This window comes from Schistocerca cancellata, chromosome 2 (genome assembly GCF_023864275.1).
Source record: "Schistocerca cancellata isolate TAMUIC-IGC-003103 chromosome 2, iqSchCanc2.1, whole genome shotgun sequence".
Taxonomy (NCBI): domain Eukaryota; kingdom Metazoa; phylum Arthropoda; class Insecta; order Orthoptera; family Acrididae; genus Schistocerca; species Schistocerca cancellata.
The window spans coordinates 859,765,260-859,779,289 of NC_064627.1; the positions used below are offsets into that span (position 1 = coordinate 859,765,260).

General features: G+C 42.3%; 1 protein-coding gene across 1 annotated transcript in view; it reads right to left on the reverse strand.

Annotated features, from left to right (window-relative positions):
- Positions 1-13,085: 13,085 nt before the first annotated feature.
- The window catches only part of LOC126162799 (ubiquitin-conjugating enzyme E2 H-like), a 53,781-nt gene continuing 52,836 nt past the window's right edge, over positions 13,086-14,030 (reverse strand). The window contains exon 2 of the mRNA XM_049919525.1: positions 13,086-13,273. The gene's annotated coding sequence lies outside the window, so the exon portion shown is untranslated. The remainder of the gene's footprint in view (positions 13,274-14,030) is intronic.

Below are 14,030 nucleotides of genomic sequence, written 5' to 3' on the forward strand. Positions count from 1 at the left end.
AGATAGGTTTTGGACTTGGTCTGATTAATTCTTAGGACTCCCTTGTCCCAGATTGGGTTACGTACTTGGTTCTTCGTACTCTGCTTAAAAGTTCTGGTTTGGCACTGCCCATATAATTGAAACTTTCTAAACATTCAACCTTTCCGTGCAATTTGTTGTTACAAGGTCAAACTGATATTCATTGTCACTGTCTTATTCTTACAATCAACTTAAATTCTTTGAATATTTTATCCCAGTAATCCAGTCTCTTCTGAAGTCCAATTTCTGCCTCTACCCAAATGGCGGTATCATCAAAAGCAAAAGTACTGATTTCTTCATTTTCTACTACAGTTAGTCCAAAAATAACGATTTTTCAGACTTCGTGAAAACTGCAAAATACCTAGTTTTTGAGTACTTTTTTCTTTATAAAGAAGAAATACATGCAATGCTATACACCGCAATCGAACCTCTCACTTTCTGGTATGGCAAGCATACGTAAGAGTACATAGCATCGCTGATATTACACTCACTACCTACTAACACAGTCAGGCCAGGCTGTGTTAATTCTGTGCTCCCGCATTACTGATGAAAATAAGACACTATGGTGTAGGGACGTAGACAGTGCGATGCGTGCAAGTTAGGTCGGTCCGGGAGGCGAGGCGAGCACGGATAGCCTAATGTCAAGGCGACAGCTCGCGATAAGCGGGAAATCCACGGTACAGCACAAACTTACACACCTCATAGAGCTGACACCAAGTGTTTCGTGTTTAGCGAATTTATTTCCATCGAACTGGAAGACGCTGACTCACTGTTGGACGAGCAGGTCGAAGTGGAACCCACTACTTACCCGGAGTCTCCTACTAATTGTTCAGTTTCCTGTCGGTGGTTACTTGATATAAATGAGTAAATGATGTAGTTTTAGAAATATGCATGAGTCAGGGCTGAAATGCCCTGGAGCTTAACTTCGATTGTTGATGTACGAATCAATCGATGGATGCCCAGTACTCACCCTATTGCATATGGAGTAATTGAATACGCCCTACTCCGCAGTGAGATGTTCAGTTTCTTTAAATGACATAATATTTGTTATATTTCTACTATATGTACAGAAACTGAAATAAAAGTGCTCAGAAACTACATCTTTACCATTTCGCACAAAACTTTAAAAACCGATATTGTTTGACTACCTGCAGCGCCAATGGTACTGGGTGCAGAAAAAAATTTTAGTAATCGAATTTGTAGAGAATTTTGTGCTCTCTCAAAAAGGAAATGGATGTCAAAGCGCTAGGAGCACAAGAAACTGATTTTGAAAAACACTGAAAAAATCCGTTATTTTCAAAACTTTTGTCTGTAGTGAGTTTAGCCTACAAATTTCGTTGGCAAAACTTGGTTTTACACTCTTTCCAACCACATAAACGAGTTAATAAAATGAAATCATCTACTCCACCTTTTGCAAGGTGTATATACAGTACATTTTTGACTAGACTATAGGGCGTGTTATAGCGTCTTTAGTATTCCAATTGTGACCGGTTGGTAACGTCGGAAGCTCTATTAGGCAGTTCCCAGGTGACGCTGTTTTATATCTAGGTCGAAAATTTTTGCGAAAAGCAAAGTATTCTGAGGATCTACGCTTCTTGCAGAGAGGCTATTTACCCTCTAACAAATGCGTTTCGCACAAACAGGGGGAAGGATACGTTATAGTTTCATTACTGGTATCACAGCCGTGTGCACAACCCTCCTCAAGCAGTTGCTGACAGGTGTAATTATCACCGAACTATCAATTTAATGAGTCATTGTATCAAAATACTAACAACGAGTAATTTACCGAATAATGTTTGGTTTCAGGAGGAATTTACTGACAGTCTAAGCAATACTGACCCTGACTGACGATAGGTTAAGAAAAGGCAAACACACGTTTATGGCTTTTGTAGATTTGGAGAAAGCTTTTGGCAATGTCGACAGGAATACACTGTTTGAAATTCTGAAGGTAGCAGGGGTAAAATGTAGAGAGCGAAAAGTTATAAACAACTTTTACAGAAACGAGATGGCGATAATAAGAGCCAAGGGACGTGAAAGGGGTGCAGCGGTTGAGAAGGGAGTGGGACAGGGTTGTAGCCTATCCCCTCTATTACGTCTACGTTTATACTCCGCAAGCCACCCAACGGTGTGTGGCTGAGGGCACTTTACGTGCCACTGTCATTACCTCCCTTTCCTGTTCCAGTCGCGTATGGTTCGCGGGAGGAACGACTGCCGGAAAGCCTCCGTGCGCGCTCGAATCTCGATAATTTTACATTCATGATCTCCTCGGGCGGTATAAGTAGGGGGAAGCAATATATTCGATACCTCATCCAGAAACGCATCCTCTCGAAACCTGGACAGAATTTGTACAATGAACAAGCGGTAGAGGACGCCACAGAAAAATTTGGAATACTAATTAAAGTTGAGGGAGAAGAAATAAAACCTCTGAGGTATGCCAACGACATTGTAATTCTGCCATAGACAGCAAAGAACTTTGAAGGGCAGTTGAGCGGAATGGACAGTGTCTTTAAAGGAGGATATAAGATGAAAGTAACTGGCAGATTAAAACTGTGTGCAGGCCGAGACTAAGTCGAGTCCTTTGCCTTTCGCAGACAAGCGCTCTACTGACTGGGCTATCCAAACCCAACTCACAATCCGTCCTCACAACTTTGACTACACCAGTATCTTGTCTCCTATCTTACAGGTACTGGCTGAAGTAAAACTGTGAGCACGGGTTGTGAGTCGTACTTCGTAGCTCAGTCGGTAGAGCACCTCGCCACGGAATGGAAGGGTCCAGATTTCGAGTGTCTGGTACGCACTTTGTATCTGCCAAGAATTTTCATACCAGTGCACAATCCGCTGCAGAGTGAAAATTACATACAGGATACAAGATGATCGCCAAGAAAACAAAACGACGGTAACTGAATGCAATCGAATGAAATCAGGTGACGCTAAGGGAATTAGATTAGGAAACGAGGCACAAAGTGGTACAGGAGTGTTACTGTATGGACAGGAAAATAGCCGACTGCAGAGGCGTAGAGGATGTAAAATGCAGACTGGCAGTGGCAATAAAAAGTTTCTGACGAAGACAAATTTGTTCAGGCGTCTCTTCCGGCTGGTATTTGTCTGAAACATCGCCTTGTACGGAAGAGCAACGTGGACGATAAACATTTCAGACTTGAAAAGAATAGAGGTTCAAATGGCTCTGAGCACTATGGGACTTAACTTCTGAGGTCATCAGTCCCCTAGAACTTAGAACTACTTAAACCTAACTAACCTAGGGACATCACACACATCCATGCCCGAGGCAGGATTCGAACCTGCGTCCGTAGCGGTCGCTCGGCTCCAGACTGTAGCGCCTAGAACCGCTCGGCCACCCCGGCTGGCGAGAGTAGAGTCTTTCGAAATGTGGTGCTACAGAAGAATGCTGAAGATTAGATGAGTAGATCACGTAACTGAAGAGGAAATTTGGGAGAAAAATTTGTGGCACAACCCGACTGGAAGAAGGGATCGGTTGACATGGCTTATTTTGGGACATCAAGGGATCAACAACATAGTATTTGAGGGGAGTAAAAATTATATAGGGAAAACGTGAGATCAATACAGAAGAAAGGTTCAGAAAGATGTAGGTTGCAGCAGTAATTCAGAGATGAAGGGGCTCGCACAGGATAGTTTAGCATGGAGGGCTGCATCAAACCAGTCTTCGGACTGAAGACAAGGACGACACCAACATCGGTCCGGAGCGATTAAAAGTACAACGACAACATAAAATTGGTTGTTGGAAAGTAAGATACCATACCGATTTGTAGGAGGATTCTTAGCGAAATATCGTCAATCCAAGAGGGTGTAGCGTGCAAAACCGTCGTTCAAGCGTATCTTGAGTACTGTGCACCACAGGGTGCATTTACCAGACAGGATTAAAAGAAGCAAGAGTTGATGCGTAGAAGAGTAGCAGTTTTCGCCACGGGGTTGTTTAGTAAGCGCGACAGTGTGTCATGGCTGCTCATCAAAATCCATTGGCAGACGCGACAAGATCTAACATTCTGCGTGGTGTCTGTCTGTTCTAAGTCGTGTCTCCCTACCACTTTCGCGCAACGACGCTCTGAGCGAGTTTTTTTTTTTTTTAGGGAATTGGCTAGTGTGAACCTGGGACCTGTTGCTGGTAAGGAGACGCCAGACCACACATGACATGTAGAGTTCAGAAGAGTTCAGTGAGGCTAGCGATGATATAACCAAATACTTAATGATTTCAGCGTCAGCTCCACTGCACTCCCTGTAAAAGAATCTTAATACTAATTAAATTTAGTGGAAGGGGTTCAAGGCTTTCCTTTTTTTTAGTTAGCTGGTAAAATAACGTCCAAAAAGCAGTTAAGTTTACCACTGGAAATTTTATTCTACTCACAAAACATTGTTAATAAATTGCGCTATTGATAAAAGGAAATGTTTTAATACAGGATGGTAAAAACCAACTGCGTACAACAAAAATGTGAACGAATATTCCCTGAATGGGTTTCCAAGTTCTACAATGGATCGAAGGATGACCTATGCCATATCACATCTATAACCTAGGTTTAAATTAAGTTTCACAAGAGAGAAAACTATCATGATGGTCTACAGTGACCCTCAATTATCTTTAATTACTTATCTAACTTGTCGTAAGTTACAGTGGCTGATGTGGCTTCTCAATAACTATATAACAGAAAAATCATAGCGTTTCAGATTTTTACTTCAAGTGGCAAATGTGAACACCATGAGCTTTAATTGACGATCGACACTAGTATTACGCAAAAAGGGGGTGTAACAGATGAGACTTCTGCAGTTCTGAGTGAAGCTTTATGAGCTGTTATGTGGCATCGTGTGCGTTCATTACCTTGTCGGTGTTCGTCAGGTGGCAGCGGACAGCACAGCTCCACTCACCTCGCCGTCTCAGCAACTCTCTCCTAACTTCTCCTTACTACAATTTACTGAAGTTGGTTTAAGAAAACTATCTGGCTGTGTTTTCATCTGACCAATCAGGGTCTCAATGTTAACCTTAAGCTCCGCCTACAAAAATTCTGTCTATCCAATGAGAAACTTTATACTTTTCGTGGTGGGGCAATGTTTTTAAAGTTTGCAACGTAGCAGAGACGCGAAAAAGTCTCACGCTAAAACTTGCAGCTGGTGTGGTCCTTTTAGTGTTATCGTAAGATCTATACTGTTTTTCTGGAGGGCTCTATCTTTTAACATGGGCTGCGGGGGGTGGTCCTGACGTAACAGACGCGAAAAAGTCTCACGCTACAACTTGCGGCTGTGGTGTGGTCCCAGCGGTTAGCTGGCGACGTGGGTGTCCGTCCCTTATCGTAGGGCGTTCCAGCTTAACACGGTTCTGCTCTCGGCTTCTGTTCTCGTTTCTCCCCTCGGAACTGCGTCTGTCTCATGGTGGGAAGGTATGATATGCATTTAGGCATTCTTGTGTTGGTCTGTGGTATTCCATTTGCTCACTCGTTACTCTAATTACTTTGGTTAATTTAATGTCACGATTTATTCGGAGCTATGTGACATATTACTAGATTTGCTTATCATGTCAGGGTTTTCATGGAAGGTGTTGGATTTACCCGACACCTTACAAAGAGGGACGTTATACGTGACAGATCTGCTGTCGAAATTTCGAAAGCGTACTTTCCATGTAGAGTCCAGTAACACTTTTTTTTTTTACCTAAATATATCAACGACGGTAGAACGAGGAGAGAGAGAGAGAGAGAGAGAGAGAGAGAGAGAGAGAGAGAGAGAGAGAAAGGTGTATGGGGGAGAGGAAGGTTTGAGACAGGAAAAGGACAGTTTTCTTCTGGTAGATAAGTTTCTGCCGTGCTCTTGCTTCACAGGCGATAAAGTTCTGTTACTGTTTAGTGTCCAGCCTACGTTGTGACAAAACTTTCCAGGAAGCAGGTCGTTATCTCTGGCACCTTCTTGCGGTCAGTCGCGTACTATCATTCCCAGTTTTCTGCCGAACCGACTAACGGAACATTGTTATCACCTGCAGTGTAAGCATACGCAGCATGTGGAGGCCGTGAGCCAAGTGCTGTTCCTGGAATACGGGCTTTGTTGTTTTAAAAAAGCTCACACATTCTCCCTTTCGTTTCAACGGAATGCATACTCGTCGCCATTCAACCAAAATGTTCAATACTAGCTAACACTTACATGAAAACGCGTGGATACCAAATAATAAAATACTTACTTTTGTTTTCCAAAATTAACTAACCGAAATACGACCTTCCTACTTCTGTCCGTCGCACGGACGGGGAAATTAAACATAGAAATTGAGCGAACTGAGAATCATTTAAAAAAAGCTACTTGTTTCATATCGTGCCCACCTGTCTCTATATGGACGATCTGACAGTCTTATAGTAAAGCCTCTTTCACACACGCAACTTAAGTAACACCGGAGCTGATGGTATACTGTACCGGCAGCGTGATCTATCGTTCATACAGGGCGCAACAAGTTCTACGTTGTGGTATAGTTTTCAGTATGGAGACTGTTGAGACGATTTGTTCGGATATTAACGTTATAGTGCAGGTTATTGCCGGGATTAGGCAAAGCGTGAGCACAAGGAAGAGAAAAATGTTGGACCTGAAAATGGATTTCATGTGGGAATAAAAGGTAACAAGGAATATTTACATAGAAATAATGCTCTAAGGGAAGATGCTGTCTGCTGTGGCAAACAAATTAACAATTGGCTTGTAAATTTCATTTGCAGACGTGCCACTCTTTGGGTTTGTAATTTGTTCGTTAATGAAAGCGCTCTGAACACTTAATTTTTACTTTCGAAACTGTCACACCCTGCTCGGGAGTATTTCCTGCATACTGAGCACGATTTGTACAGTGTGTCTCTCAAACCACATTTAAATCACTCGCTTTGTTTTATTTATTTACTTTTTATCTTTTAAATATGTATAAATTACACACACACACACACACACACACACACACACACACACACACACACACACACACACACACACACACACACACACACCTGCCGCGCACCGTATTTTTAAAAACAAGAAATTACATTCAGTAAGAACATAAGAACAAACGGACTAATCAGCGATTATCCTACAAAAACAGACATTCTCTGTCTTTCGAATACCACCACCAGGGAATTACCAAACGGTGGTGTATATTGGTGAAGGAAGTCTAGTGGTGTCTAACTATAACCGAGATGAATTTTTTGAGGCATGGCAGAAAGTGGCACCATTCAACTGACACCACCGAAAACCGTATTCTCACATGCAACTGCGGTACCAATGCAGTAAGTCACGAGCAGTTGTGGCGCTTTAGTTGCGTTTGTGGACGTGGATTAATGTGACGACGACGGAACAGCAGAGCGTGCTACGTGGGAGAAAGATGCAGCTCGTTCCAATATGTAAGGAGGGTCGCAGAGCAAATACGCAGAACTATTAGATAAATTAGAGAGAGCGAGGCAGAGAGAAATTATATCAATAAGATAGACAAAGGGTTTCAAAAACGAGAAAGTTATAATATCGTGTCAATTTTCGTAGAGTTCAGGAAAACGGGAAACTTTGTAGATAGACGAACATTGCCCCAATTTTGGAGGAGATGAGTCCGGACAGAAAATCCTTTGAACTGATTCAACAGACTTAAACCAGGACGATATCCTAGGATAGATCCAAAGGAAAACGTTCAGGGTCTTTCAAGATCGAAACTGGAACCAGACAGGCAGACAGACTATGTAACTGTGTCCTTGATAAGGTGATCAGGGAAATGAAAGGAGCGGGTGGAATACGAATGGTATGCAAGAAAAAAGGAACATAGAAGTAATGTATGACATTTGCAGAAGGGATTGTGATAGTGTTGGAATCATTAGAAAATACAACTAGCTCCAGAGACGACCGGCTAAAAAATATTTATAAATCTCTATAGAGAAGGCACAGTATCAGACGAACATGGGACACGTCATAGATGGATGACCTTAGCAGGAGGAATTTAAATACCTAGGAGAATGAATAGAAGCTATTCTGATAGAAAAAGATGCTACGTAAGAACGAATACACAAGACGAATTTGGCATGCGAACTCTATATGAACATCTACAACAAGAAAAATCTTTTTATCAACGAAAAATGAAGGAACTGCCAAACAGTCATCTTCCCTGAAGCCATACACACAGCGAAAGACTGAACCTGTAGATACTTAGATGTAAGATATTACTTAGACTGGAAACTATGAACGAAGGATTTTGAAGAGGATATTGGGGCACTGAACAGGAGACGGTAAATTTAGAAGACGAATGAACCAAGAACTGCACACCCAAACAGAAATGATCTAACACCCCCTGGAAAAGAAATTAGTATGGCCTTCGGACACATCTTTAGAAGAGACCAGAGGACGTTGACACATATCAGGTAATTTCTTGTGAACAACAGAACCAAGTAAGCGCGATTCAAGAGGTACAAAGGGATCTGGAAAGAAAGCCCACATAAGAACCATACTTACAACAGGGCGACTTTCAAATGAAAAATTCAGGCTTCCAGGACAGTATAGAGAAAACTTTGTGGGCAGACGAGCAAAGAAAGTTGTAGAGTATGAAGGTCAAAGAATATTGGTCAGAAGAAACGAAGCTAATTCGAATTAACATGCTCCTCAGACGGCAAAAATGGAAGGACCACAAAGCCCACAATGCTGAAATATCTAAAGTCGAGTAAACGCTGGAATATAAGAAAAGAATACTACGAAGAGAACTGGCGAAACGAATGCAGGAACAGGGAACTAAGACGGAAGAGTATGAATTACTAATTATTGCAGATTGCGTTTGTAACCAGGAAACCACAGGACTGTGATAACATACAGTCTTAAGCAACCACGAACATATATTCCGATATATTGTACAGAGACGTGAAAGAAATTACTAACCATGTCAGTAACTTTAATGGAAAGCACACTGTCGGAAAAAAAATGCAGTGCACTCAATAACAAAACCATTTTAGTGACAAATGATATGACAGGTACTTCATCGTGCTAGGATTATATGATAAATTCAGACCAAATGAAAAACTTCACAGTAAAGTGTACCCAGTCAGTCATATAAATATACAATGTACCCCTCTGTGACCGAAACGTAGACCTGTATTTCCCAAGAAAACTATTCTAAAGGTGCGGAATGGCGTCCTAAGACTACCCGAAGCATCTTTCTCCTTTTGGTGCAATTCGGCCTAAGCCATTTTGACTATAGCCTCTTACTAAGTTTCCTCTTCTTCCACAGGATAACCACAGCATTTATGGAAAGACTATGTAACATCAGTATAATCTTACCGTGAAATTGTTTTTGTACTGCCATTTAGCCTGAAAATGAGGTATTCTCTCGAAACATGTAGCAAAATAAATAAATGATACAATAGTTCACAAAGTTTGTGACTGGTAGCGGTAATTTAAAAAACCTTTACATATCGGCCTTGGTTCTTGCATGCTCTAGAGAACGACTATGTTCCTACTTTATCGTGTCCCATACGGGTTCAATTGGCGAGAAATCTGGTGATCTTGCTGGCTAGTGGACTAGCTGTACACCACGAAGGGCACATTGTATCGCAGTAGCCCTACGTGGACGTACAGTAACCTGCTGAACAAGCACATCACCTTACTCTCGAATAAATGGCAGTGACACAGAGTAACGACTTGTGCAATGTAGCGGGCACTAGTTATTTTACCCTGCAGAATATCATCCGTGAGCGTGAGTTGTAACGGACGACCCCCTCCCCCCCCCCTCCCGAAACTATGAAGCCTGGGGGGTTGGACCTGTGCATGCACTCAAAGAGGCCCCTCATCGGTTCTACACGTGTACGTGCCTCATTCGAATGCAGACAGATTAGATTAGTTTTTCGTTCCATAGATCCGTGCTGAGGAAATCCTCGTGGATGTGGGTCAATTTTTGTTTAGTTTTTAAAGCTGAAATAACAATACTAATAGTATGAATATACACAAAACATTTGTTTCTATTAAAAAATTCGTCAATGGAGTAGGAGGAGTTGGCCACTAGTAAGATTTTCAGGCTCCTTTTAAACTGATCTTTATTTGTAACTAAATTTTTTATGTTTGCTGGCAAATTATTGAAGATGAGTGTTCCTGAGTAGTGGACCCCTTTTTGAACTAAAGTAAGTGCTTTTAAGTCCTTGGGCAGATCATTTTTGTTTCTGGTACTGTACGTGAACTGAGCTATTTGTTGGAAAAAGAGATTATTTAGGACAAATTTCATTAAGGAGTAAATATGCTGAGAGGCAGTAGTTTGTATACCCAGTTTTTTGAAGAGGTTTCTACAGGACGTCCGTGAATTTACTCCACAAATAATACGTATTACACGCTTTTGGACTCTGAAAACTTTTGTTTGACTTGAAGAGTTACCCCAAAATATTATACCATATGACATTACGGAATGAAAGTAGGCAAAGTATGTAAGCTTTTTCATTTTTATGTCGCCTATGTCTGCTAACACCCGAATTGCAAATACAGACTTGTTAAGGCGTTTCTGCAGTTCTGTGGTGTGCTCCTCCCAACTGAATTTATTATCAAGTTGTAATCCCAGGAATTTAAGACTGCCAACCAATACTATCTGCTCTTCTTCATACTTTATGCATATGCTGGGTGGAAACCTCTTACAGGTTCTGAATTGCATATAGTGAGTCTTTTCGAAGTTTAATGTCAGTGAGTTGGCTTTCAACCATTTAATATCCATGAAAATATCATTAGAAGATCTTTCTAGAACTACACTCGACATACTATTTATTGCAATACTTGTGTCATCTGCAAACAAAACGAACTCTGCTTCTGGCAGTGTAACTGATGATAGATCATTAATGCACACAAGAAAAAGCAATGACCCTAAGATGGATCCTTGTGGGACACCACATGTAATTTCTTCCCATTCTGGTGATGAATGATGACAATATACTAGTCCCTTGCACCCTTTGTTTCCTGTTAGCGAGGTATGACTTTAACCATTCTGCAGCACTGTCCGTGACACCATAGAATTCTAATTTATTTAAAAGGATGTTGTGGTTCACACAATCGAATGTGCTAGATTTACAGAAAATACCTGCTGCTTGTAACTTGTTATTTAATGAATTAAGTACATTTTCACTGTAGGTGTAAATAGCCTTCTCGATATCAGAACTCTTCAGAAATCCAAACTGTGTCCTTGATAATATGTTATTTGTGGTCAGATGGTTGAGAAGCTGCCTGTACATTACTTTTTCTAAAATATTTGAGAATGGTGACAACAGAGCTCCACTGCATTTTCCACGCGATTCTCATGACACCAGAGTAGCCATGCGTGGTGGTGGTGGTGGTGGTGGTCGTGGTGGTGGTGGTGGTGGTGTGTCACGGGCGCCTGGATCGAGGCACACACAGTCTTAGTCCTGTTGCAAGCAGACGGTTCCCAATTGTCGTCCGTGAGAGCAGGTGTAAAATGTGCTAGATTTCTTCCCTGAATGGCGTTCAGTCTGCCACCAACGTTAACAAAATGCCTCGGTCTTTACGTGCTACTGTACTAAGTGAACCTACAGGTCTACAGGTGCAGGAATGCTGAAAGTGGCAACACACCGCCGATATATTGTGCCCAACATGTGCAGCAATCCATCGATGCGTACACCCAGTTTTCCGCAAGCCCACAATAGGAACCCATCGAAACGACTGAAGTTGTACGGCACGAGTACGTCATCGATGCCGGGGCATATTGTGCCCTAGCGTATATGTTGCAAACCCTGTTCATCATTAAACTCAGCTAAGTTACTGCCTACAGAGGCAAAACACGAGGGCGCACAGACAAACCTCCTGGGCGTCATCTGATTGGCGGTGGCCATGACGAATGAATCATCAACGCTACAAGCCCTCAGTATGCACATATTTTACGCTGCTGCCACTGAACGCAGTCGTTTTTCCCCTCGCAGCAGTGTGTAAACGTGGGAAACTTATGTATCTGGTACTGTCAACCGTCTTCACTCAGGGGGGCGAGAGATGCAGTGAAGGTATCAACCACACTGCAAGCCACACATTAGAAAATGTGATGACTTTTAGAATCATGATGACATTTTTAAGTCATTGTAACTTTTCCATACAACTGGACGTCTATTCCCGTGGATGGCTTCTGTACCATGGACTGTGTCACGTGATAGTGCCATATCTGTTTATTGCTTCATCTTTACCTTTTGGAAACAATCTTATAACCCAAATTTTAGGTTAATATATTATTACGCTAATATGTTCTGAATTTTTACTATTCTGTATCTTTTTCTCAATAACCTAAAATAATTGCCAGTTACTATGATACGCTCTGATTTGTTGCCTGCTACTGTGTACTCCGTTTGTAATTGCTGCAATTTCTTTTAATCATAACATGTGTTAACTAAGTAATATGGCAATGGCATAATGACATATGCCAAAAAACCGACTAAAGGAATAACAGAAATAAAATTTGAACATGACTAGGATGGAAAAGGAATATGTCTGTCTTCCTCAGTGGAACATATGTTCTGTGCTGGTTTAGGAGCAATGCGAACTCAGCCCAGATAAACAATATACAATAAGTTTTTTTTAATAAGCATATAAACAAACGCCCTTCCAAGAGCAAGTTAATTAAAGGAACTGTTTGTAGTAGTTCGTGTTAATCACTAATTTCACACAAGTTTGTAAATGGCCAGGTGGCCCCAATAAAGAAGGAAGTCAAAGTTGAGTTCACGCTGTTACAAACTAAGATAAAGGAGATGGAAATTTCCAAAACCATTTTTCAGTCTCAGGCGGAGGGGTCACTTCCTGGCGATGTCTGAGGTAGCTACTGGCGGCTCCACTGTGGCGGTGACTGGCTGTGAGACTGCATTGACAGTTCTGATGTTTTCCTTAGCGACAGCTCTGATGAACCACAATTGTGGTTGGCACCTAGCCGAGAGGACTAAGGAAAAGACTGTTCTGATGACACTCGTGCAGCCATCTACCAGCCTGGTTAGCATGCCCGGTCTTAATCTGCAGGCTGCTGGTGTGGCCCCTGTCGCTCCACTGGATTGGGACACACTCACTGTGTGTGAAGAGTTGCTGATAGGCTAAGTCCCAGAAGGCTCTCACCTCCCTCTTGGCAGCTCAGCTCATGGAATCAGTGAGCCTGGAGGGCTCCATCGGAGCAGGTGTGTGGGGCATAGGGGTGCTGGCCTCGCTGCAAGCTGGAGGTTGAAAGACCTGTTGAGGCAGTGGCTGGTCAGCATCGTCCGTGGCCCTGAGAGAGGGAGGTAGTCCAACTCTGGAACAAAAGACTGTGAAAGACCACTGGTAGAAGTGTGTGTGCACTGGGGGTACACTTGATTGATTCGTTTGTGGCACAGAGAGTAGTTCCACTTCGCACAAGGTCTAACCTCAGTGGCAGCAGTTCTTGGAGAAACAATGCTCGAACTTTTTCGAACTTTATACTTGCTTCAGTAAGGGGTGGTGGTATGGCTGTTAAGGAGGGGAGTCAGATCAAGTCAGAAGAACGATGGAGAGTTATGAACAGTGTGGTCGCTCACGTAATTTCTCTGTTGGCCAGACTATTGTGAGGTAGAGCGGTATGAAGCGAAAAAATAGGGTCGTGCATTATCCAGTGAATGGTATCAGTGCAGCTTTGTTAGTTGCGAGTTATGTGCAGACAAATCATTCTGCCGATCTGCTGGATGCTGTACGGAAGGCCACTGCATGGCTCAAGACAGTGCCATTGATAGAACAAAAGGAGGAAATTTCAAGAGAGATGAACTCGCGACTACATTTTCGTAAAGCTCCTTGATCGAAAATCATGGGTCAGTGTCTGAATTGCTTGAGATGATGATGATGACGACTACACGCGTTACACATACGAGAAGCCACTGAATGAACTGACTACAATGAATCAGGAAGACCCTTAAAAGGGTCCTGCTAAATCTAAGTGGAGGCACACCCAAGGAGATGACGTATTAGGCCAGGGCAAATACCGCTAAGCTGACACTGACAGTTTAAACTGACAGATTTGGTAAATTGCAACCACATTG